The sequence below is a fragment of the Protopterus annectens genome, chromosome 4.part0 (genome assembly GCF_019279795.1).
Source record: "Protopterus annectens isolate FY-2018-M chromosome 4.part0, PAN1.0, whole genome shotgun sequence".
Lineage (NCBI taxonomy): Eukaryota > Metazoa > Chordata > Ceratodontiformes > Protopteridae > Protopterus > Protopterus annectens.
Window position 1 is genome coordinate 191,038,203 of NC_056733.1, and position 25,646 is coordinate 191,063,848.

A 25,646-nucleotide genomic window follows, 5' to 3' on the forward strand; every position below is an offset into this window, starting at 1 on the left:
AGAAAGAAAAGGAAACTGATTAATGCATATAAAGCAAAGAAAATGCATTCTAAAAAGGCACTGCTTTGTTACTTAACACACTAACTACAGAGAATGGTAACATTGTTCTATCAGGAAAAACTTCAGTCTACCGAAAAATGCAGCATTTTTTCAAAGGAGAAGGTAGAAAAAAGATGCAAGGTGCAGATAAAAAGGAAGAAACCAAAACTGTACCTGGAAGGATTAAAGAACATTACTGTAAAAAACAAGAGGAAAAAGACATAAACTGACACCATGGCTCAAGCTGTGAATGTAAAAAGCCAAACAGGTAAGAAATACATGCTTGCAAGTGTAATAAGCAATGAAAACAGTGGGATTAAGACTAATCGTGATGAAAATCACTCCTTTGTTAACAATTGGTACAGCAGATATTACTGAATTAGAAGGTGAAGATTCTTCAGATCTGGTTAGAAAAGATAAACTTGTAATTGAAGACTCAACTATTAGTGAAACTGATGCTTACATTTGGAGAGAAGATAATGAATATCAAATAGCGCTATTCTTGCCAGGAGTAAAAATACAGGATATGAGAAAGGCCTTAGGATGCGTTAATGAAAGAAAGTATGGATTTGTTTTAATTCATGTCAGTACAAATGACCTCATCCACAAGGACTCTCTGACTGTTAGTAGGGAACTTACAGCCCCCTCTTAGATAGCATAGCTTGTACAGGTGTCAGGACATATTTTTTACAAATCACATATACAAAGGAGAGTCAGGTTACCGTGAATGAAAATATTTTTGAGTAAATACTACAAGAAAAAATGTCCCATTTTAAAAAATGTAACCGTGTATAGCATCCAAGCCTAATATTGGGCACACATGTTTGACAGGATGGTCTGCATTTGTCAAGACAAGAAACAGAATTTTTGCAGCAGACATGTTGCAATTTTTGATAAACACAAGGCACGATTTTCCCAGATCGAAAATTTAACAGTTCACATATAACATCTGATGCATCTCTGATGGTTAATAGTAGGAGCATTAGTAATAACAGTATTTTTTTTGGGGGGGGGGTGTTGCTACATTCCCACAAGATTGATGTTGTTTGTGCAACATGGTTAAAGAACAATGACAGGAAACCAGTTCTGTCAGTTATAAATGGTTTTACTGTAACAGACATTTTAACAAAAAAACAGGTGGATGTGTTATGAGATCTGTTTACTACATGTTCAATAACACCAATACTGTGGATTGTGTAACTGTGATAATCAAGACAACCCTGGAACATAACACTTGCTAAACTGCATACACCACCAAAGTTAAGTGCTGATGACCTAGTAGAATTCATACATTTCTTGCATGAAACACAACTGGAAAGAATAATAGTGACTTGGACTTAAAATTTACCAGAAGCAGACTGGAAAATATTGATTCAACAAAATTAGTTAGGAAATTATTTACAATGTATGTTCACAAACAACCATTGCTTCAGGCAGTAAAATAGCCTACCAGGGAACAGAACATACTAGACATTGTTTGTGTTCCTAAAGAAATCACTGTTAACTTCATTTCAAGTTTTACCACCACTGATGTGCAGTGAACATAGGGATAAAAAAAGATTAAACTCTTGCTAGATAATTCTGCCAAAATGAAACCTAAATCAATGCACAGAAGATTAATAGCAAAACACTCATTATGTACAACTAATTGGAGAGATATGTTTAGTGGAAAAAATTGCAGAAGGAATATAGCAAGTTTTGAAAGAGAAATTCTTTGAATGCACAAAATTAAAAAAACATGTTTAACATCAGGATTAACATCAGGATCTAGTCACATAATGTCAGGAGGATGTATTTCCATAAGAACAAGGTATGTGATTAAGACAAGAGACAAATTATAAGAAATGGAAAAGAGTTTGAACTATGAGTTTGAAAAAGTACAGTTGTGTACACTTACCATAAATGTGGATGTTCAAGTGTATTCACTGTTGCAGTCATCACATCTGGGTTATCCTGCCAGGGGTAGCCCTCAGTCGGCCCGAATACCAGAGGCTTAGTATTTCTCCGTCGGTTGCTGTCGCTCCAGGACTGACGTCAGGTCGTCAGTGGTATAAAAACAGGCAGCCGACACCATTACATCTGTTTTTCTTGCCCTAACTGTCAGGAGCCCCCAGTAAGGAGCTAGATTATGGTGGAGGAACACCACCAGTAGAAAGTAAATATCAAAATTTCCTTGTAATGAGAGAGAGAGAGAGAGAGAGAGAGAGAGAGAAACCAGGACTGCAACAGTGAATACACTCGAACATCTACATTTATGGTAAGTGTACACAACTGTACTATGTTCTTCGTGTTTCACTGTTGCAGTCATCACATTTGGGTTGATTCCCAAAGCTGAAGAAAAGGGTGGAGGCAGTCAAGAAGACTGGGGGCTGGCTAGGATGCCCTAAAAGACTGGGATGGCAAAGCCTGCCCTGGATTTGGAGAAGAAAAGCAGGTGGTAATGCTTGATGAAGGTATGAACAGATGTCCATGTTGCAGCATCCAGGATGTTCCTGGTGGGGACGCCTCTGAGAAAAGATGCAGAGGTGGAGGATGCTCTGGTGGAATGTGTCCTGACCCTCTTTGGGGGTGGTTTTCCGTGCTGTTTGTAGCAGAAATGGATGCAGTGTGCTATCCATTTGGAGATTGTTTGTTTGGATATGGCCTTGCCCTCTGCTCCTGCAGTGAAGCGGGTCTACAAAATGAAAATGCGTTACATCGAACACCACTCCATCGACACATATACACTGAACCGCAAATTAATCGAGTGCACAAAACCACGAAACTCAAAATACCGAATTGTCATACTTGGCCAACCCCACCGCCCGAAACATACTACCCACCCAACTAAAATAAATAAATAAATCACAAACATGCACCAACCAAAACCCTACTTCTAACCCTACACTAAACCCCACATACACCATCTATCTATGCACTATCCTTAACCCCTCCCTAACCCTAAGGTCCGTAACTACCGCACACTTACCCTACGGAGCTATACCCAGACAAAATAAATACACCACACACATACACTAACCAAACCCCTACCTCAAACTCTACACTAAACGTTAAATACATTACCCATCTTACATTACCTATCTATGCACTTACCTTAACCCTCACCCTAATCTTAACCATAATGTCTGTAACTATCGCACACTTACCTTACGGATCTGTAGCTCAGGCGGGCCAACCAAAACACTTCGACATTTTGATTTTCACGGTTTTGTGCGTTCGCTGGATTTGGGTTTCGCTGATTACATGTCAATGAACTCGCATTCGACATAACGCTGTTTCGATAGAATAAAGTAGACCCCAGTGAAGCTGACTAGCAATTGATCATTTTTTTCTAAACGATTTAGTCCTGTCCAGGTAGAATCTGAGCTGTCTGTGCACATCTAGAGAGTGCAGAATCCTTTCCCTCTTGTTTTGTGGGTTAGGGAAAAAAGTTGGCAAATGAATGGATTGGTTGAGAGCCACACTGGACACCACTTTAGCCATGAAGGATGGGTTAGTCCTGAGGGAGACCTTGTCAGCATGGAAAATGATGAAGAGCTCCACAGCCATAAGTGCTTGTAGCTTTGATACTCTTCTAGCTGAAGTGATTGTCAAAAGCAAGGCTGTCTTCCAAGAGAAAATTTTTAACTCTGCTGAAGCTGCAGGTTCAAAGGGGGGGGGCAGGGTGAGCTTTTCCAACACAAAGTTAAGGTCCCAGGCTGGGGCAGAAGCTCTTCCGGGTGGCCTTAAATTGTTAGCACCTCTTAGGAACTGTTTGATGAGAGGGTGTGAGAATAGCAGTGGCTCTGTGCTGAGAAGAGATGGCTGAGGCATGAATTTTAATAGAAGAGAAGGATAGACCCCTGTGTAGTAGGTCTGCCAGGAAATCCAGGATGAGAGGTGGGGGAGGGCTGTGCCGTCCTGGCTCCCTTAGCCTGGATCAAAGTGCAAAACCTTTTCCACTTGTCAGCATAGGATTTTCTAGTGCTGGGGGGTCTGGCTTACATATAACATCTAGAACTTGTTTGCTTAGACTGGCAACTTGAGGAGAGGTCAGGGAATAAGCCAGGTTGAGCGTCTGCAATTAGGGATGCATTTCTGGGTTACAAGGGTGAAGGTTCTGCGGTCTAGCTGCCACTTGTGTGGGTCTAGCAGGTTTCTGCTTAAGTTGTCTGCCAGTTAGTTTAGAGAGCCTGGCAGGAATTGTGCTAACAGGTGCAGTTGCATGGCTTCAGCCATGTGCCAAAGGGTCATGGCGAGCCTGCAGTGAGGATAAGAGTGAGTCCCTCCCTGCTTGTTGATGTACCACATCACTGTGGTGTTGTCTGTTTTGATCAGTAGAGGCCCCGGGGAGAGTAGGAGTCTGAAAGCTGTCCAGGGCGTGCTGAACAGCTAACATCTCTTTTAGGTTGACGTGCAGATGTATTTGATTTGGGCTCCATTGGCTCTGAATGCACCTGCTGTCCAGGTGAGCACCCCAGGCATAGTCTGATGCATCTGTGGTGAGGGTCGGGCCGGCGTGGGGTTGTGAGAAGGGAAGTTCCTTGTTGTGGTTGCATGCTGCTGCCCACCAAAGGAAATCTTTGCTTAGACAAGGTATCATTGGTATAAGAGTTTCCAGTTCTTGAGAGTGCTGACACCGAAGGTTTTTTAGGTACCACTGTAGTTTCCTCATATGCAGTCTGGCATATGGAATGAGTAAAATGCAAGAGGCCATGAACTCTAGAGCTTACAGGATTTTCCTTGCGTATAACTGGGTTCTGGTAGCTAGTTGAGAGAAGCAGCCTGTCAGGTAGGCTTGTTTTTCTGGAGTAAGGAATGCCATCTGGGATGCTGTGTCCAGGCTTGCTCCCAGGAATACAATTTTTTTGTGTGGGGACTAGTTTTGATTTCTTTTTGTTGATAGTATACCCCAGGGAGGTCAGTAGGTCCTTTACAAAGGTCAGGTGCTGAAGCAGCTTTTCCTGACTGTCTGCCTGAATCAGGCAGTCATCTAAGTATGGGTAAATTTGAATATTTCTTTGTCTGCAAAAGTAATGGCGTGAGCCAGACATTCTGTGAAAGCTCTGGGAGTAGTAGCCAAAGGGAAGCGCAGAGAACTGAAAGTGCATAGATCCTGGCCTGAAACGTAGGTATTTCCTGTATGATTCCCTAAATGGGATGTGTAGGTAGGCCCCTTTTAGGTCTAAGGTGGCTAACCAAGCATCCCTGGAAAGCATAGGAAGAAGCTGCTGGAGAGTGAGCATCTTGAATTTTGGTATCACCAGAAAGGTGTTTAGAATGGATAGATCGAGGATAGGGTGCCATGTGCCCTTTTTTTCTAGGTACCAGGAAGAGTCTGGAGTAGAAACCTTGGCCAATCTGCTCTGCAGGAACTTGCTCTATGGCCCTCATGGAGAGCAGGGAAAGGACTTGCTTTTTGACTTTTGCTCACTGGTTTGGAGGAAGATCTGGGAACCCTTCTGGGGCTGGCAGAGTATGGAATTAAAATTCGTATCCCTGGGACACTATGTTGAGGACCCAGAGGTCGTTGGTAATGGTGGCCCAGTTGCCTGAGTGGAAAGAGAGTTTTCCTCCTACGAGCACGAGCAGGTGGGCAGAAGGAGGGGATGGAAGTGTAAAGTCATTGTGAGTTATTACCATAAGGGGGTGGCTTTGCACTCCCTACTTCTGAAGAGGAACTCCATTGCTTAGATCTCTGCATTCCCTGGGGCTGTTGTCTGAGGGGTCTGCTTCCCCTAGGTCTGGGCTGAGCTGGCCTGGAGGGGGCAGGAAAGGACCAGTGCTTGGAGGGGCAATGCCTACTGAACCTCGGTGGCTGGACCTGTAAGAAGTCTTTAACTGTCTGCATAGATTTGCTTTCTCTTCCATCTTTTTTAAGACCTCTTCAGTTTTGGTACCAAATAAGTTGTCTTTGCTCAAGGGTGCGTCCAATAATTCAGATGTGACATGGTCTGACAAGGTCTGTTCCTTAAGCCAAGCATGCCTTCTAATGACAGAACCGGTGACTGCTGCCCTGCAAGATGCTTCTAGGGCGTGAAAACCACACTGAAAGATGTGCTTAGTTACTTGACCTGCAGAATGCATTAACTCTTGTAACTCTATTTTCTGCACAAGCAGGAAAAGAAGATATTTTTTGTTTGAGGAGTTCCATGGTATGCTGCTGATATTTCAGCATGTGGAACTGACAGGTTAATGCTCTAACAGCAAGAGTAGCAGAGGTGTATACTTTTTTTCCCCATCCATCTAATGCTCGGGAATCCCTATCTGAGGGGGTGGGATTCTTAGCTGAGGTTGCTTTGATTCCTTTAGGTCCTTGAGAGATGACCTCGGGGTCATCAGTAGGATTTTTCTCTAATACCTGTCAGGTTTCCTGGGAGCAGGAGGGAGGGTGTCAGGAGTCAGACTGGATTCCATAAAAACATCATTAACAACATCCAGGACAGGAGAAATGGCCAGAGGTCGGTGCTGTGGTAGATCTAAGAATTCCCGGAGTCTCTTTTTAGACTGAGGATAGTCCTGACATTCCCATTGGAAATGCTCCCTTAAAGTATGTAGGGTTTTCCCGAAAGGAAAAGTCCTCGGGCGGAGAGGATGAAAGGATGGATTCCTCTGCATCAGAATCCTCATAAGCAGAAAGGGGTTGCATATCTTCATATTCAAATGCATCAGAGTCATTGGATTCCTGTTCAGATAAAACTACTGGGGACAAGTCTCTTTTTCATTTGGAAGGGATAGCCTTGCTTCCCCTAATAAGCATTATAAGGTCTTCCGCCATTTTGAACATTTGAGACTGAGGCAAGGAAGCAGGTGCCTGAGCTTGGGTTGTCATTTTTTTGGGTGTGGTTCATACCCTGGGCCTTAGAAACTTGCTTGTTTTCGAAAGAACTGAAGATGTGAAAGAAGTCGTTGGTCTGTGTTGAATAGTGGTAGTGCAAAGTACTTCCTTGGAAGCCGGTGCCTGCTCAGTGGCTCCAGACCCATCCAAGGTAGAGACATCCGGAGGATCCTTAGTCGAAGAAGAGTCTCGTGGCATACCGGACTTCGAAAGGGTCTCTGTAGAGGCCTGTGAATCCACAGAAGCGGGCGTCAGGGGCTTTGAAAGAGCCTCACTGAGGACCGGAGAACTGACGACTAGCTTAACAGAAGCGTCGTCGGCAGTTTTGGACCTGTGTGGTCTGCCTCTATCTTTATCCTTACATTTTTTTGGAGGATTGGTAGTCGGATGGCTTACTGAAGTCATATTTCGAGGACTGAGAGCTAAAATATCTAGCTACAATAAGTGCCCGACGATGTATAGTTCTGGCGTTGAACAACGCACAAAAGCGACAGTGGGGGAAGTTGTGGTCTGAGCCTAAACAGGTGACACAGTAAGAATGGAAGTCACGGTGTGGTATTTGCTTTCCACAGGCGAGACAATTGTTAACTTTTTCTGACATTAGTTAGAGCAAGAAAAAAGGATCCCCAATGGAGTACTTAGCTTTAGATGACTTCAACTTCAATTCGTAAGTGAAAACTCAGGTAGCGGCCGACCGGCACTCATGCAAACTGCTTCGGGCTTCTCGGCAAGAAAGACTGATGTAATGGCATCGGCTGCCTGTTTTTATACCACCAACGACCTGACGTCAGTATGTAGAAACAAATTGGAAGCTGACCACCACAATAAATGGAAGAAGTATTTAATATAAACAGACAAGCGCTTTCACGTGTACTTAGACACGCTTCTTCAGATCCTTACAACTAACTGTTTGAAATTCAAAAGTATATATAGGCAGTCCTAAAATAATAATAATTATTCAATTAATTAATCTAATTATTCTAAATGCAAGCATGTGTTTAAAATCATTCAATTAAAAAGGACAGTGCACTAGTAGATGCTGCAACTTAAAACAAAAAGCAAAATCAAACATATAGAAATTCTAAGTGAGCAAAGTTAGACAATCAGAAATTTTAAAGAGTTATTAAACAACAATAATAATAATAACACTTGATAAAACAATATATCCTTTAAAACTCGTGTGTGTACTTCTCATGTAAATATGAGTATAAATATAAATTCTAAAAGCTATGCATCAGATGTGTCCTGTAAACATGTTATGTATGTGCAAAAGTATTAATGCTGAATAAAATAAAATAAATATTATGATGTCTGGTTCTCTAAAACATGGGTAGGATATTATTACATTTGATGAAATCTGACACTTGTTAAATAAACCAACAAAGGTAGTGAAGGTATGATATATATAAGTATAAATATATATAAGTATAAATATAAAGGTGAGTCTGTATATAAATATAAATATAAGTCAGTATAAAAATATCAATATGTAAATATAAAAATATAAACATGTAAGTATAAATATAAATATAAACATATTAATTGATGTAAACTATTATATGGATATAAATATATGTAAAAATATGTATAAAAATACAACTGTGGATGAATAAATATGTAGGCAAGTAGATGTTGATATAAATAAAGATAAACAGGTGACACAGTAAGAATGGAAGTCACGGTGTGGTATTTGCTTTCCACAGGCGAGACAATTGTTAACTTTTTCTGACATTAGTTAGAGCAAGAAAAAAGGATCCCCAATGGAGTACTTAGCTTTAGATGACTTCAACTTCAATTCGTAAGTGAAAACTCAGGTAGCGGCCGACCGGCACTCATGCAAACTGCTTCGGGCTTCTCGGCAAGAAAGACTGATGTAATGGCATCGGCTGCCTGTTTTTATACCACCAACGACCTGACGTCAGTCCTGGAGCGACAGCAACCGATGCAGAAATACTAAACCTCTGGTATTCGGACCGACTGAGGGCTACCCCTGGCAGGATAACCCAAATGTGATGACTGCAACAATGAAACACAAAGAACATCTGCAATAAAAATGCTGGACAGATAAATTAAATATAGCATGAGAAAAGATCAAGAAAAATTAGAAGAAATTTTATATAAAGATTTTGCGCATAATTAGAAACCATTTTATAGAAGCATAAGATGCAGTAAAGGCACACAAACTAATAAATTGTGCGTAGATTCTAAAATTTATTCTGAGACTCAACAGATTATACATATATTTACAAAATCTTAAGCAAAGCAGTTTGGCTCCACAAAGGGTGTGATAAATTGTTTAGGAACATCCAGATTACCTCAGAAATTGGAATCAAATTAAAATTATATTGAAAAAGAACTACAGAAACTGGATCCAAACAAAGCACAAAGAGGAGGCGGAATTAGTAATAATGACACGAGAACACTTTGGCATGAACTTACAGTTCCCTTATATTTGTTATTCACTAAGCCATTTAATTAAGGGGAGACTCCTCAAGATTGGGGACATGCACTTATTAAACCTATCTGTAAGGGAAAGGACAGTAAAACAAACCCAAAGTCATACAGACCCATAAAATAATTGAAAAGGTTATATTAGATAAGTTATTGTCAGAAATGGAAAGGCTGGGACTTGAAACCATACATCAGCATGCATACATTGAAATAAATCTACCACCACCTGTATATGATGTTTTATAAGAATATAACAACATCTACAAATGAATTATTGTGCTGTGATATAATTTATATACATTTAATTTTAGCGTTTGATAGGGTCATACATAAAACACTGGTCAACAAATTAGAGCAACTAGGTATTGTTGCACGTCTGATAAGATGGGCAGCTGCATGGCTTACACACAGGACATGGCAAGCATCATACAGCAACTGGGCAGATGAAATTCTAGGTTACAGTCAGTGTCCCACAGGACTCTGTCCTAGGCTTACACTTATTTAGGTTGTATCTTCCAGATCTATCTTTTTCATCTGAAGTGTTCTACAGTCTGCATGCACATGACTTACAAATGGGTAAACTGATTACGCCTGTTACAGATAGGGCCATGTCTGGAAAACCACCTGACTAAATGGATCACTTGGGTACATGAGAATAATATGCTGATAAATACATAAAAAAGAGGCATATTACATTTGGTAGACATAGATTGAAAGATGAATATTTAATACTGCAAACAGTGATTGAAACTGTAGATTTGTTTAAGAACTGGGTATATGGGTCGATCTAGCTGTGAGGTTTTTCTAATCATATCAACCAATTGGTTAATGATCACTACAGAACTATAGGTTATATAAAATGATTTATAAGATCTAGGACATCAGAAATGATGAAATTGCTAGTTACATTAGACCCAAACCTGAATATGGAAAAAAACAGTATGGAAACTGTATAAGAAAACAAGCATGAGAAAATAGGAGAGAGTACAGTGGAAATATAACAAGGGCATCCATGGATGTGAAAATGTAAGTTATTATTTTGAAAAACTAAAATATCTGAGTTTGTGCAGTGCCTCACAGAGACATTTAAAAGAAAACCGTATTTGTGTATATAGGCCATTTAGAGACAGGTACCTCTGTGAATGCTTGGGGTTATCAAAAATAGCACAAAAATCAAACAACCTATCTAGAAGATTCTATAAGAATGAGCAATGTACTAGGTGATTATCTGAGAGAATAGCTGATGCATGGAATAGACTACCAAATTACATTAAAGCAAGTACTAGTTTATATAATTTTAACAACCTGGACACTGATTATCACAATAACAGTTTTGTTTTCGTATGCTGGTAGGACAGAAGGGGATTACTGCCCATGCCTGAAATATTTTTATGTATGTATGGATCTATGTCAGAAGATTGACGGTTCAAAAAGTTGAATTTCATGACTTTGTTTTTGTAGGGGTCAAGCCCCCATGCATCACCCCGCATCCCCTGCAAATTATATATACCAACTCTGAGACCACACTACAGGGGGAAAGGATAAATTCCCCAATCCCCACTGTACTGCAATCTGCATACAAATACTTTGAATTTCTGGAAAGTCAATTGTATGGTCTCAACAATATGAAGTTCGGCTTTTTGATTCTAAATGGAACCTATATCTATAAATATGTTTTCCCATTGTTCCCTTGTAAATGGCTTTTACAGTCTCTCTTTCCAGTGTTTTTAAGCTTCTGTAATTTATTCTTACAGTTATCATACAATATTTTATAAGCCCTGCTAATTATTCCTTTTCTAACAGCGGCTTTTGTTCTAGATTTGACTGAAATCTCTACCAGAGAAGGTCTTTCACTTAGTACTCCCCTATTCCTTTCTTTTTGCCTATACTCGGATAGTAAATGCTGGTAGGGAAGACAGTCTCTAACCTGCCATCCAAACTTCTTCTTGGGGCCATCCCATTCTACTGCCCTTCCCTAGCTAGTTATTTGCTCCTAATGCCTTGGTTCCTTTGCCAGTTTTCTTCAGTAAATTCCACCCCCTTTTGCCTATATTCTATTTCCTTTCTCCATTCCCATGTTGGCTTAGTAATTAGAATACTTTCTGCAACTTTATGGATGCAATATTCTGCATGGTTGACATTATCTCCTTAAGAATCTGCATCCAAAATCCCAGTCTCTCTCTATTTCTTGAACCCCCTTCCCACTGCTTCATCATCATTCCCTTCCACTGTGAATTACAACCTTCTGTTTGTGATATGTATATAATAAGCCTGAACTGTGTAGCTCTAAAATGTCCATTCAAATGAGGTAATCTTAAACCCCTTTGCATTATTGGAAGGATCAACTATTTCCAGTTAATTTTTGCCCTCTTCCCCTACCAAATGAATTATTTCAACTCTTTATTAATTATTGCCTACAACTTCTCCTCTGGTTGATAAAAGTGTATGGCCTTACATAAAACTAAAGGGAATGAAACATTTTTACTGCTTGTATCTTACTATCCATATCCATAAACACGAGTTTACAGTTTCACAGTTTTTGCACCATCTTTTGTTTAGTCTCTTACCACATATTCTTAGCTGCCATAAAATAAGTATTTTTAATCCATACTCAAATACTTCATCTTATAGTGTCACCATAAATATGGGTTTTGCTAAATCAGTTTGTGAATGGATACATAATTTATGGCTATAGCCTTAGTTTTACTGTCATTAATTTTATATTCTAAATAAACGTGAAACTTTCTCAAAATGTTCCACAACACTGAGATGTCTTTTCTGGATTTATCAAATCCAAAATAATATAATCTGCAAATAAAGCCAAATTTTCTTGACTACCATACCAATTATATCCTTGAATTTCTGAGTCTATTTTCTTTGCCAGTACCTCTAAATATAAAGCAAATAACACAAAAGAATGAGGACAACTCACCCTAGTTCCTCTGTTCAAACCCCTTCTATTTTAATTCTTGCTTCTGACCCTTCCTATACCCTCCTAATCAGCTTCTTATTGTATCAGGGAATGCAAATGCTTCCATTACCCTATTCAAAAAATATATATATATATATATTAATGTTGTCAAATGTTTGCCTCATCTCCAAAAAAAAAAAAAAAAAAAAATATATATATATATATATATATATATATATATATATATATATATATATATATATATATATATTCCAGATTTTTATCATTTTCTTCCCTCTTAAATTCCAGGATTCCACAGGAAAACAATCAGTTCCTGGCAACTTTCCTGCAGATTATTCATCACCATTTTTATCTCATCTTCTCCTGTGTTAACTATTAGTTGTTGAGTCTCATTTTACTCTAATCTTGGCATAATTAAATTATCCATAAATATTTCCATTTGTGCTCTTCCTTGACTTTTACAAACCTCTACTTTATATAAATGTTCATAAATCTTCTGAACTATCTCTAATATCTCTACAGGAACTCTCATTATTTCTCTTGTCATAGGCTCCATATGTCTGGCAACAACCCTTTCTACTTTCGGTTCCTTAAGTCACTGTGCTAAAAGTTTTGTGCACTGAAGCTATCAAAAAAAATATTTAACAGCATCCATTCTAAACTCATACATATTATCCAAATACTCCCTTACTTTCTCTTTAGCACTCTGGAATCTTTCCTCTTATTTTTCTGTGAGATTCTTCTTATTCTCCAATACTTTAACCTTTCCCAGTCCTTCTAAATAATTCTTATTACTTCTTAACGCCATATCCATCTCTTTCATGTTATATCCTATTTTTAATCTCAATTTTCATTTTATCTCACTTACTAGCTATCATTTCTGAAGAAACCTTTATCTTTCCTAATAACTCACAAATAGTTCCCACTTCCCATTCCTTAAATTTCTCTTTTTTAACAGTTAGGTGTGAAAGCTCCAGTGCCTCATGTTTACTTCATTACTTTGCATTTTTATCTTATTTTTTTCTTTACAGCGCATGATCTGAAATTTTTACTGGATGTGTGTTGAAGCTTTCAATTAAATGCACATGTTCCTGTGAAATATAATTTCTCTCCAGTCTATCCCAGTTATTGTACCTTTAGAGATAATTTATAACGTCTGTCCAAATTCCTTCTATTGAATTCACATCTTCCCTACCATACACTTGGCACTGGGTTTGACATGGCCTTGTATGTTAAGCAGAGATTGCCTCAGAGTAGGTGATATGTGACAGAGTATAGCTAGAGTATAGCTTTGATAAATTTTCTTAGAAATCTTCCCTCTTTTGTTATTATTTTCCCATCTAGATCCCTCGAATACATCCTCAGTATTGCAAATCAAGTTTTAATTATTCCCTGCTGAAAGCTCATTATTTCTTACAATATTTTCTTAAGCTCCATAATAGCAGTTTTTGATGGAATATAAGCACATGCTGTGTAACTCTTCTCCCTTGTCAGCAACCTCTTAGCATCACAAATCTACTATTAATGTCTTTTTTTTCATTTTCTATCGTTATTAGAGCCATCCAGAAATCCTTTCTCAAATTCACAAGTTCATTTCTTTCCAAATGTGTCTGCCGCAGCATTGCTATTTGCACTCTTACTGTCTTAATATAATTCAATACTCTCTCCTTTTTGTTTATACCTATAAGGCCATTTATATTCTAAGATAGTATGGATAACACAGTTATTAGGATAAAAAGCTGCTGTTACCATTGATTATACATTACTTTTTTGTTTGTATTTCCACCTTTTGTGTTACATGCACACTAATGTTTGGTATCTTGATCGTTTATACAGTTGTTGCTTTTCATCTCCATTTGAACCTATGGTCACATTTTTCAAGACTTTTTGCTTTAATGAAGGCCCTCAAACAAAGAAATAAATACATTTCAGTACACAGGTCCCTATCAGATGATCGAAATGCCGTTTCCGTGAATACGAAATGATCGACACATACTGCGCAAACTATGTAAACGCCAAATGTCCAAAACAGCGAAATCCGAAATGTCGAAGTGTTTTGGTTGGCCTATCTGCGGTATAGCTCCGTAAGATAAGTGTGCGATAGTTATGGACCTTAGGGTAGGGTGCGGGTTAAGGTAAGCGTATAAATAGATAATATATGTAAGATTTAGTGTAGTGTTAGAAGTAGGGTTTTGTTAAATGTATTTATGTGTATTATTTATTTTGTTAGAGTATATCTCCGTAGGGGAAGTGTGCGGTAGTTACGGACCTTAAGGTTAGGGAGGGGTTAAGGATAGTGGATAGGCAGTTGTGTATGTGGGGTTTAGTGTAGTGTTAGAAGTAGGTTTTTGTTAAATTTATGTGTATTATTTATTTTGTTTGGGTATATCTCCTTAGGGGAAGTTTGCGGTAGTTACGGACTTTAGGGTTAGGGAGGGGTTAAGGATAGTGCATAGATAGTTGTGTATGTGGGGTTTAGTGTAGGGTTAGAAGTTGGGTTTTGGTGCTTTACTTTAGGGTTAGGAGTAAGGTTTGGTTAGTGTATGTATGTGGTATATTTATTTTGTTTGGGTAGGTAGTATGTAGTGGGTGGTGGGGTTGGCCGACTATGACCGTTCAATGTTTTAAATTTCGTAGTTTAGTGCATTCAGTCTATTCGTGGTTCGATTAATACGTGTCCCTCTTTTGGTATTCGCTGAAATGGATTTTTGTGGAACTGATATAGACCCTCAGAACACACCCATCTCCTATCAATGTAGAGCAAACATAGACAACTATGTACATTTTCAACAAATAAAGCTTAATCCTTCAGTTAGGAACAACTGTTCCAAATTGATGGCTGCACCAACATGCATAACCTAATTTAAGGTTACCCATGTTAAATTGCATGTTACAGTCTGTGTTCCCATTTACACCAATTGCTGTCTGTTCTTATCTCTATTCCCCTCCCAAATGTTAAAAACAGGTTGTATGCTTTCAGAAAACATTAACATTTAGCACTGAGAAAAAGTGCATTGACTAACTTTAAATACAACTAAATTTGTGCACTGTTCTGTTCAATGCATTAAATTATTAAGGCTGCTGGGGAATCTCTTTCACACTTCCCAGAATTTCAAACTTTTTCACTTAACTGCTTGTCATTGTACCTTTATTTTTACATTTCCCTCAGCAAGGAATGCTTAGAACTCAAAAGATTAATTAATTGTACCTCCAGACATCTTGCCTCCATGTAAAAGTAGTCAGCAATGAGAAAAAACAGCTAATACATTTGTAGATGCATGAAGGAATCCTTATAAATTTAACTCTGATCAGAATGCACAGAAATCCCTGGACAACTGTTTTGAATTGCAGACATCTTGTGTCTAACTGAGCATTTGCGAAGAAAAAAAACAAGCTAGTATCTTTGCAGATGAAAGATACTCAGCATTTTCCATGTCTTTCATCATTTTGTCTTATTTTTCAAGTGTATTTTCTTACAAAAACCCTCTTTATTGCCTAAACCAATGATATTAATTTAGAGATCCACCAATGTAAAAACAAGGAATATGTTAAGTCTACATACAATATGATATAATCAGTACACTTACTTTTACACTCTATTCTCCACCCAGCAGCCCAAAATTACAGCATAATATTAACTTAAACTGGCTTCTCTTCAGCCTCCTTTCTCTTTGTTATACTGTAGCCTGTACTTCTTGATGTGATGATGTGAGATAGTGCCAACTATGCCAGAGAGAATAGGGTAGTGCATGTGTAACATATGCCAGCATAACTAGCTGGAGTTTTGCAAATAATTGCATGTCATTTGAATATTAAACTGATTTGTACAGATGCTTGAGAACTCATTCTCCCCAGTACAGCTCTTTTGATTGTGCACCTTTAACTCCTAGTGGGCGTGGCTTAAGCCTTTAAAAAATAAAGTTATCACCTTACAATTCTAACAAATATTCATTGACATAGGTCAAATATCAATACAATTATGTTTGCCATCATGTATGCTTCAAGATAAAATATTTTTAAACCTTGTATGTAGCATGGTTTTGGAATTATTAATGCAAATATGAACAAGCAATATTTGACGCCTAGAGGAGCAGTAGGAGGTAACTGCAGATGCACCAGGAGGCGTCACTCGGATGTAATGACATGTATCAACAGTGGGTCCTGCTGGACAGAAAAGAAATATACATGTATGTCAGACTGTATTGTAACTGATGAAATGTATATATGTTAACAGAGGATGCTAGAAGGGAAGGGGTTAAGTTCAGCCCAGCTAACCTAAAAAAAAAAAAATAGCTTAAAATTAAATTACTTGGTTTAGGCCATAAAGATTTTATCTCATGGGTCTGAATGCAGCCAGAGATGCAATGTCTGGGCTGGGATCTGGCTCTTGTCCTTAGTGGTGAACTAATTGCTACCCTTGGGTGCCATAGAATGGCTGGTTAGTATCTACAGGAAGGATGAAAGGCTAGAATTGTTTTAGTCTGCAGATGCTGGAATAAGTCTTAACAAGGTTCTGGGTGTATACTGTGACACATCTGTGCTAGATCCTGGCTCAACTTCCAGTGAGGTGGTAGTGTGGGAACCACAGAGGTGACCAGATGTGACATCATTCTTTAGCCAGCACTAAAATTGCATTTAGATACTAGTGAGAGATGTGACAGTGACACAGCACTCTGTTACTGGAACTGACATTCATCCATTTCATCTTGCCTTGCTTTAGTAAGTTATCAGGGAATAGTAATTCTTCAGTCAGTTAGAAAAATATAGTGAGACTAGTTAAGTATTGTTTTTCTGTATCTGTCCGAGTCTTTCTGTTATTTTTTATATTTCCTGTGAATTTAAACTTTGGTGTTTAAAGTAAATATTCAGTATTTTCATGTTTTCTATTGTACTATTTATTATTAAATATATATAAACCTTTAATTGTGGCTGATCTTTTAGAAAATATTTTAACCCTAGAGAGTATTTGCATTTATTTGGTGGCCACTGTGGCTTCATGCTCCTGAAAGTCATCCCCTTGGTCAAATATTACCATTTATATCAGTATTAATTTTACTAAGAGTAATTGGGTACCCTGGTAAGAGCCTTAAAGTAGCTAGCTGTTGGCAGTGAATCTACCTTACAGTCTGGGTAGAGGTGGCATAGCAGATAAATCTGTGCCAGCCTTTCCCAGGTGTGTGTGTATGTGTGTGTGTGTGTGCATGTGTGTGTATATGTATGTATGTATAAAAATCAAATCTCAAAGAGTGTGTGTGTTAGCTACTTGGAACAGGGACAAAGAGCACTGTTTTCTGCAGACAGGTGAAGTTTTACTTGGGGCCTGGACAAGAAAACCCAGCCCCAGGATTGGTGTTTGCTCCCTTGTGTGCTCTTAAGGGAAATTGTGTTTGGTGCAGAGAGCTCCATCTGAAAATTCTGTGTGTATCCATTCTTGTTCTAAGTGAACATTCCCCATCGGTGTCACTGGTGAGGATTGAGACTCCTTGATTACTGTCCCAGAGGAGGGAGGCATGCCACATTTACAACATAAAAAGTACTTGTTTAACTTTAGTGCCATTAACACATACAACAGTCACTGAAAAGACTTCCTAATATTTAAAATATTCATGACTGCACACTATACAAAACTGCTTTACAAAATAATATGCAGTATATAGCATAAAATGTTTATACAAATACTAATAAGAACATACGTTCTTCTAAACATTAAGCACATAATGTGGGATATATACTTTACAGTCCACCAAGTATAACAAAGTCAACAAAAGTCCAGACTTTTCTTAGCCAATTTTCCTTGTAAAGCCACATTTCACAAATGTGACTGATGTGTCATAGTCTCCCATTTATTCATTAATTTCAGTGTTCTTTTAGCCAGCTCCAGTGTTTTTTTTTTTTCTTTCTCTTAAGCATTTTCTTTTGGAACACTGGAAAATGTGTCACTGGCACAGCCTCAAATGACCTTGTCAGAAGAATGAGAAGCAGAGTCCTCTTCTGGTTTTCTGTCTCACTTTTCATTGGATAAACATTTTTTACTTCTATTTTAATCTATTCTGTTTCAAAAAATGTATAAACCTCCAGGAAAAAAAATACTACGAAGACAGCTGAATACAACAGCTTGAATCTCACACCTGCTTCTCAACATTCCCCGTTTGCTGGGATATATTTATTTCTCTTCTGCCTAGTGTACAGTAAATAATTATTTTGTACACTCTGCTTTTCCAGTTTTTAATACTTTTCCCTTTGCCACAGTTTTGTCAGGATCAGTTCTTTCTGCTGGTATGACTGCATCTTTATTAATATAAGTCTTGTTTGTTTTTTATGGCCAGGTTTGAAGCATATGCTCAGTGTTCCATTTCAGTTAACAAATGCTGTTGTGGAACACCATTACAGTCACATATAATACAGTGTGTTCACTCCAATTTTAATGGTACAGCAGAAAATCTCAAGTTTTCTCTGTGCACTCTGTCTTCTAACTTTACTATTTTTGAAACAGCTCTTCTTGAGAAGTCTCATACTCAACCAGCCTTTTCTTCATTTCAGCTTCTGATTTTTGCAACTTTATGAGCTCAACTGAATAGCTAGTTAAAATGTATTCTATTTTTCCAGCCTTTTGTTATTGGAGTTGATATACTTCCGTGTCTCATTTATTTAAATCTCCTCTTAGTAAATTTGATTTATTTTTCCTCTAAGTTACTGGAAGTCATCCCTTGAACCAGACTTGAAACTTGATCTGATTTTGCTGAATTGCTGCAGGATTCCGCACAGCCAGTGGTTTCTCTTCACCTTTTCTGTTTTATGCTCTTTCAGGTTCTCCAAATGTCCTCTTTGCTGGCATCCAGGCAGTGTACTTACTAGCTGGTGACTGGATTTTACCCAGACTGAAAAATTCAGTGGCTCCCTTTTCTCAGTTTCTGTTTTCAAACTGAGAGATCTGAAACTAAGCTGCTGATTAGTGTACAGCTATCTTGAGGACAAATTATAACTTTGACTCCCTGTGTTGTTAAAACGAAGACCCGGGTATGAAAGTTTGCATGATGGCTAAAGTTAAATGATTAAACTTTTAGTTAGTGCATTTAATGTTAACGTTTGCTATGTAGCATGATGTTATTGCAGGCTAGCAAAGTGACTGTTTCCTACCAGAATAGGTCCTAAATTGTAGTATATATTGTTCTTGTCATAGCGTTAGCTTGTATGTATAAGTTAGCTATTTAGTAAATAAGAAGGAGCGCTAAAGGGATATTAACCTGGAACCACTACTTGAAACTGCATATTTGCCTTTATCTGCTTTTTGCGACAAGTCCTGATTCCTGTATATGCTTTTTTTCTATCTGTTTCTAGGTGTGTATCACTGTGTTTGCCCCTGGCGAACTTAAACAAGTCCCCAATTGAAAGGATATTTTCGTGCTCACAAAAGCAGTTAATTTCTAATTCAGCGAACAGCAAGACAAACAGCTAACCCAATTCCAAAGGAACCTACCAAGGTCTCGTACTGCAATAATCTGCTCTCCCCAAACTTATGTGTTTAAACAACCCCTGGGATCACTAGCGCTCTGGGATCAGAACGCAGCAGCAATTACTTCCTGTCCAACCCATAAATCAAACTTTAGCGTTAAAAATTAGTACTCAACATCATTGGAAGTGCCTGCAAAAGTACAACACTGTAACTTGTAAGAGGCTGGCGCCAAACGTTAATGAGTGGTGCTAAAATTAAAAAAATTGAAAATTTACCATTTCTTGCGGGTGGAATAAACCCCGCTCCGCTCGGGCTTGCTCCGCTCCCCACCCTGCCCCCATATCCCACCCGCCCCCAGTATAGCTAAATTTATAGCAAATTAACCACACCCCCACCTCTATTTCGTTAGCCAAACAGTTTTTGACTTTAAAACTCCTCCCATCCACCCTCCAATAAGTTATCAAATTCGGAACTCTATCGCCCAAATAAAATGAAGTCTACAACTAAACTAACGCTAAAAATTGTACCGTGTATCTTACTTCTCATTATCAAACTTTATCTGCTAACTAGATATGAAGGACAGACACTCTCAGGTTTTTATTGCCCCAGAAGCCAAACCAGTACCTCCTCACCCCCTATCTGTCTCCATAATCATATTATCCATCTGCCTAGTAAAATATACCACCCCAATCATCACAACCCCCTCAAACCCAACCCAAACTACACCAAATCCAAACATGAACTTAAACTATTATTTAAACTCATTAGACTATTAGACTATCTAAGAAAAAATATAACCATAGATGGGGATATCCACCCAAATCCAGGCCCCACACCCTCCACAACTATAAACAGCCAACCACTTACCTCAACAAACTCCCTTCAGATATATCACTTAAATATAAGAAGTTTAAATAAAAAGGTCCATGACATGCACGCCCTCATAGCAATGCACCTCCCAGACATAATGTGTCTAACAGAAACCTGGCTAAAACAAGGGACCAAAGATAATGAGGTAATGCCACCAGGCTATAATATATTTAGAAACGATCGACAGTCTAAAAAAGGAGGTGACGTTGCGGTGCTCTATAAGAACACACTGAATGTCACTACCAACTCGCCTCAACCACCTCAAATCTCAAATGCTGAAATAATAGCACTAAAACTAAAAATAAACAAAGACAAAAATATTAATCTAATTGTGACCTATATTCCCCCCGGAGACAACTCTGATACACTTGAGCACATCCTTAGCTGGCTATCAAATAACTATCCCCAAGAAACCATTATCCTAGGAGATGTTAACATAGACTGGACCAAATGCTCCTCAGAAACCAATCCTACCCATATTAACCTACATGGTTTTCACCAACTAATATCTTCCCCTACCCGAATAGGTAATAATAAGCAAAAAGAGAGCATCCTGGACTGGATCCTCATTAATAGTCAACCACACACATATTCAGCAGGGACACTTCCAAACAACCTTAGTGACCACCTCATCACCTATATTAGGAAATCAAAGTCTATCGACTCCAATCCACCTATGTATAGGCTAGTCAGAAATAAGAAATATTTTGACCTCAATAAATTTCTGATAGAACTTCAATCATTCAACTGGGCACCCCTTAAACATCTCCCCTTAGAGGAAGCTGTACTTCTTTTTAACAAAACATTTCTAGCCATACTTAAGTCTCATGCCCCCATAAGATCAATTAGAGTAAAAACCAGGATTACACCCTGGTTAACAAAAAATACCATATCTCTAATTAAACTTAGAAACAAAGCATGGAGCATATGGCGATTAACCAAATCAACCTCGGACCGCATTAAATTCCAACAACTAAGAAACGAAACCAAAAAAGCAACATTATCTGACAAGAAAAATTACTATTGCCAACTCCAAAATAAACACCAAAACAACCCTAAAAAATTCTGGTCTGGATTGAACAATCTTCTCCACCCAGGGAAATCCTCCACACCCACCCCAAAGCAACTAAGTGACAAAACCCCTGAAGAAGTAGCGAATTCCTTTAACAACTTCTTCACTGACATCATACAATCCCTAGCTAACCAACTACCGGTCACCAATACTATAAACACAGACAACTTCCAACATTCTCAATCCACCTTCAAATTTCAGCCTGTCCCTACTTCCTATATAAGATCCTTACTAAAGAAACTAAAACCAACTACTCTCTCTGCAAATCTTCTCCCAGCTGAATATCTACAGATAGCAGCAGATGCCATTGCTTTCCCTATCTCGACACTTATTAATAGAACCATAGCAGAATCTAAAATTCCATCTTTATGGAAAATATCCCATGTCATACCTCTCCAGAAAGGTGGTCTATCAACAGAACTATCAAACTATAGGCCCATAGCAATACTGTCACCACTAGCCAAAATCATGGGGAAGTGCATACACAAACAACTTCTTTACTATCTTATCCACAACAATCTACTAACCAACTCACAACATGGCTTTAGACCCCACCACAGCACTACCACTGCTCTTCTCTCTTTTACCGATACTATCAATCACAATAGAAATGACAGAAAAATATCTTCAGCACTGTTTCTTGACCTATCTAAGGCCTTTGATATGGTGAACCACCAGCTACTCTACCATACACTAGATAATCTACAGCTTGATAAACAAGCTCTAGACTGGTTTATAGGCTATCTCTCTGATAGGAAACAAGCTGTCCTTTGGCAATCAAAGCTCTCTAACCTCTTACCAAATACCATAGGGGTACCCCAAGGATCAATACTGGAGCCTCTCCTTTTTACTATCTTCACAAATGACCTGGATAAGGCCATCCCTGAAGCCACCTGCATTCAATATGCGGATGACTCCACATTAATTTGTACTGACACATCTCCTGTTAACCTATTATCCAAAACTCAATCCTGCTTTATATCAGTAGAAAATTGGCTGTCAGAACGTAAACTGATCCTGAATCCAAACAAAACAAAATTACTACTATTCCATCCCACGCAAAAGAGCACACCTTTATCCTTTTCTATCTACTCCAAAAATGGGACTATCATCTCCCCAGACCCCTATACCAAATTACTAGGAGTCTCCATAGATAACAAACTCAAATTTGATATTCATATCAACCAGACCATTAAAACCATTAACAAAAAACTCGGATCATTATACCGGATCAAATCATTTCTAACTCCTATAGCAAAAGTGACACTGGCCCGCTCACATCTTCTCTCCACCCTCCTGTATGCCTCTCCTATGCTTACTAATCTCAACACATCTGAACTAAATAAACTAGCACGCTGCTACAATCATATTGCTAGATTTGCCACAGGAATGCCTTACAGAACACATCACTGTATTAACCTAAGAAACCTAGATTGGATTGAATACCCTAACCTTCTAAAACAGACCCAACTTATAGAAGCATTTAAAATCCTGAACCAACCTGAAAAAACACCAGCTCTAAATAACTTAATCAAACTCTACAATAATCTCAGTAGTTTGCGCTCCTCAAACAAACTCCTAGTTCAAACAATCAAAGCCAACAATGTAGGGGGCGACTCACTCTTTACCAATACCATTGGAAAAATATGGAATTCCCTCCCTCCTAGCCTCTCCTGTATTTCTTCTTTAAATTCTTTCAAAAAAAAAATTACATCTCCATTTAAGGTCAAACTGGCTCTGTCAGTGCTCCAATCCTGACTAATCCTTTCTCCATTTTGTATAGATCTTCTCTCATGGGCATCCCCCCTATTTTTATTTTTACTTTTTTCTCATCTCCTCTTAACTAAATAAGTTTTAGTGCTCAATAGGAGAATTAGTACACTGGAAACTGTGTTGATTTTTTATATACTCATTATTGTATAATACGTTTACACTTTTAATGTTTATTTTTTTAGTATAATTAACACCTTACTGTATCTCCTCTTTTGTATGAGTGTAATTATGTTTTTGTATTTTTCTTTTGTATGATCTTTATGTATTAATTACTGTCACTGTGGAGCTTTTCTCCTCGGGCCTCCGCTGAAAATGGACATGTAATCTAGACGGACTATCCCGGTCAACAAATGTAAAATAAATAAAATAAAATAAAAAATAAATATACTTACCATAACTATGGATGTATGGGATCCATCTCGCCTACATTCATAACTGATGGGTTCGGAGCCGATCCGTCGGCTCCGACTCGGCCACTATACACTAGAACGAAGTCTCTCATTGGCTGGGCTACCCCTTATCCCATAATGCACCACACCTGCTTCCCCAGATCTTGTTTGTTCGCTTTCATACATACATACAGGTACAGAACACATACCAATAACTGTAACCAACCAGAGCCCTTCCAGAGGAGAGCTTAGCAAGATCAATATTTCCTCCAAATCCAAAAGGTAGGGGAAGGAGGGTGGGTATCTATGAATGCCCGTCAGATGGCTCCCATACATCCAAAGCTATGGTAAGTACATAACTAAAAGATGTAATGGGATCCTATCTCTACATTCATAACTGATGGGACAGCGGGCCTAGCACCTAAAACCCCGGGTGGCTCACTGGAACACACTCCTGAGAACTGCGGAACCAAATGAAGCTCTGCCTCGGGAAGCCACATCAACCTTGTAATGAGAAATGAAGGTGTGCGGAGAAGACCAAGTAGCAGCCGCACAAATATCATCTATTGAAACTTTGGAGTGAAAAGCTACAGAGGTGGCCATAGCCCTGGTAGAATGAGCTTTGAGTGGGAAAGGCAACTCTCTGCCTGACTGGGAATAAATGAAAGAGATGCAATCCTTAATCCATTTGGCAATGGTGGTTTTGGCAACTGGTAGACCTAACCTATTCTCCACAAAGGACACAAACAGTTGGTCAGATTTTCGTGTCTGAGTGGTCCTATCTAAGTAAAATCGCAGTTGCCTGTGAACATCCAACTGGTGGAAGGTATATTCTGCTCTATTAGAAAAATTTGGAAAGAAAACTGGGAGCTCCAATGATTGCTGAATGCAAAAAGGGGATGCTACCTTAGGCAAAAAGGATGGATTCAATCTAAGGGAAACTCTGTCTTTGTGAAAAATCAAATAAGGAGGGGAAGAACAGAGAGCCTGAAGCTCTGAAACCCGCTTAGCAGAAGTTATTGCCACTAGAAAGGCAGTTTTCCACGACAGGAATTTTATATCACAAGTGGCTGCAGGCTCAAAGGGACGGGCAGTTAAAGAGGCCAGAACCAAATTTAAGTCCCAAGGGGGCACGGGATGAGCCATAGGAGGCCTGAGGAGCCAGGCTCCCTTAAGAAAGGACTTGCAAAGTCTGTTAGCCATTAAAGAAGGCTCTATAGCAACATGAAAATTAGATATAGCCGCCAGTTGAACTTTAAGTGTGGAGACTGAAGAACCTGAATGAAGCTAGAAATTCCAAGACCTGCAGAACTGGGGCCGTAAGAGGATCAATGCCTCACTGCTGGGCCCAACAAACAAACCTTTTCCATTTGCTGGATTACAGCTTAACGGTAGACGGCTTGTGGGAAGAGGACAAGATGTGCATCACTTCCGAAGAAAGAGAAAGATCTCTAACTAAGGATGGAAGTGGAGTAACCAAGCAGCCAGTCGCAATGACCGGAGGGACGGATGAGAGTGTCCCGACTGATTGGACAACAGACCCGGCACTGGGTCCAGAATCTAGGGGCCCTGTACCGCATACTTCTGAAGGAATGGGAACCAAACCTGACGGGGCCAATGTGGGGCGACCAAAATCATGTGGCACCCGACATGAAGAGCCTTCTGAATCACTCTCGGGAGAAGGGGAATCGGGGGGAAGGCATAAAGCAGACCCGGGGGCCAATTGTGGGCTAGAGCGTCCCTGGGAGACTGCCCCTGAGAGGGTGTCAGAGTGAAGAACTCTCTGCACTTCGCATTGTTGGGGCTGGTGAACAAGTCGCAACAAGGGAGACCCCATTTGGCGAAGATCT

General features: G+C 39.0%; 1 protein-coding gene across 2 annotated transcripts in view; it reads right to left on the minus strand.

The window, feature by feature from the left end:
• Positions 1-25,646, minus strand: part of LOC122799248 — a 1,077,360-nt gene that overhangs the window by 66,622 nt on the left and 985,092 nt on the right. The window lies entirely within an intron of this gene.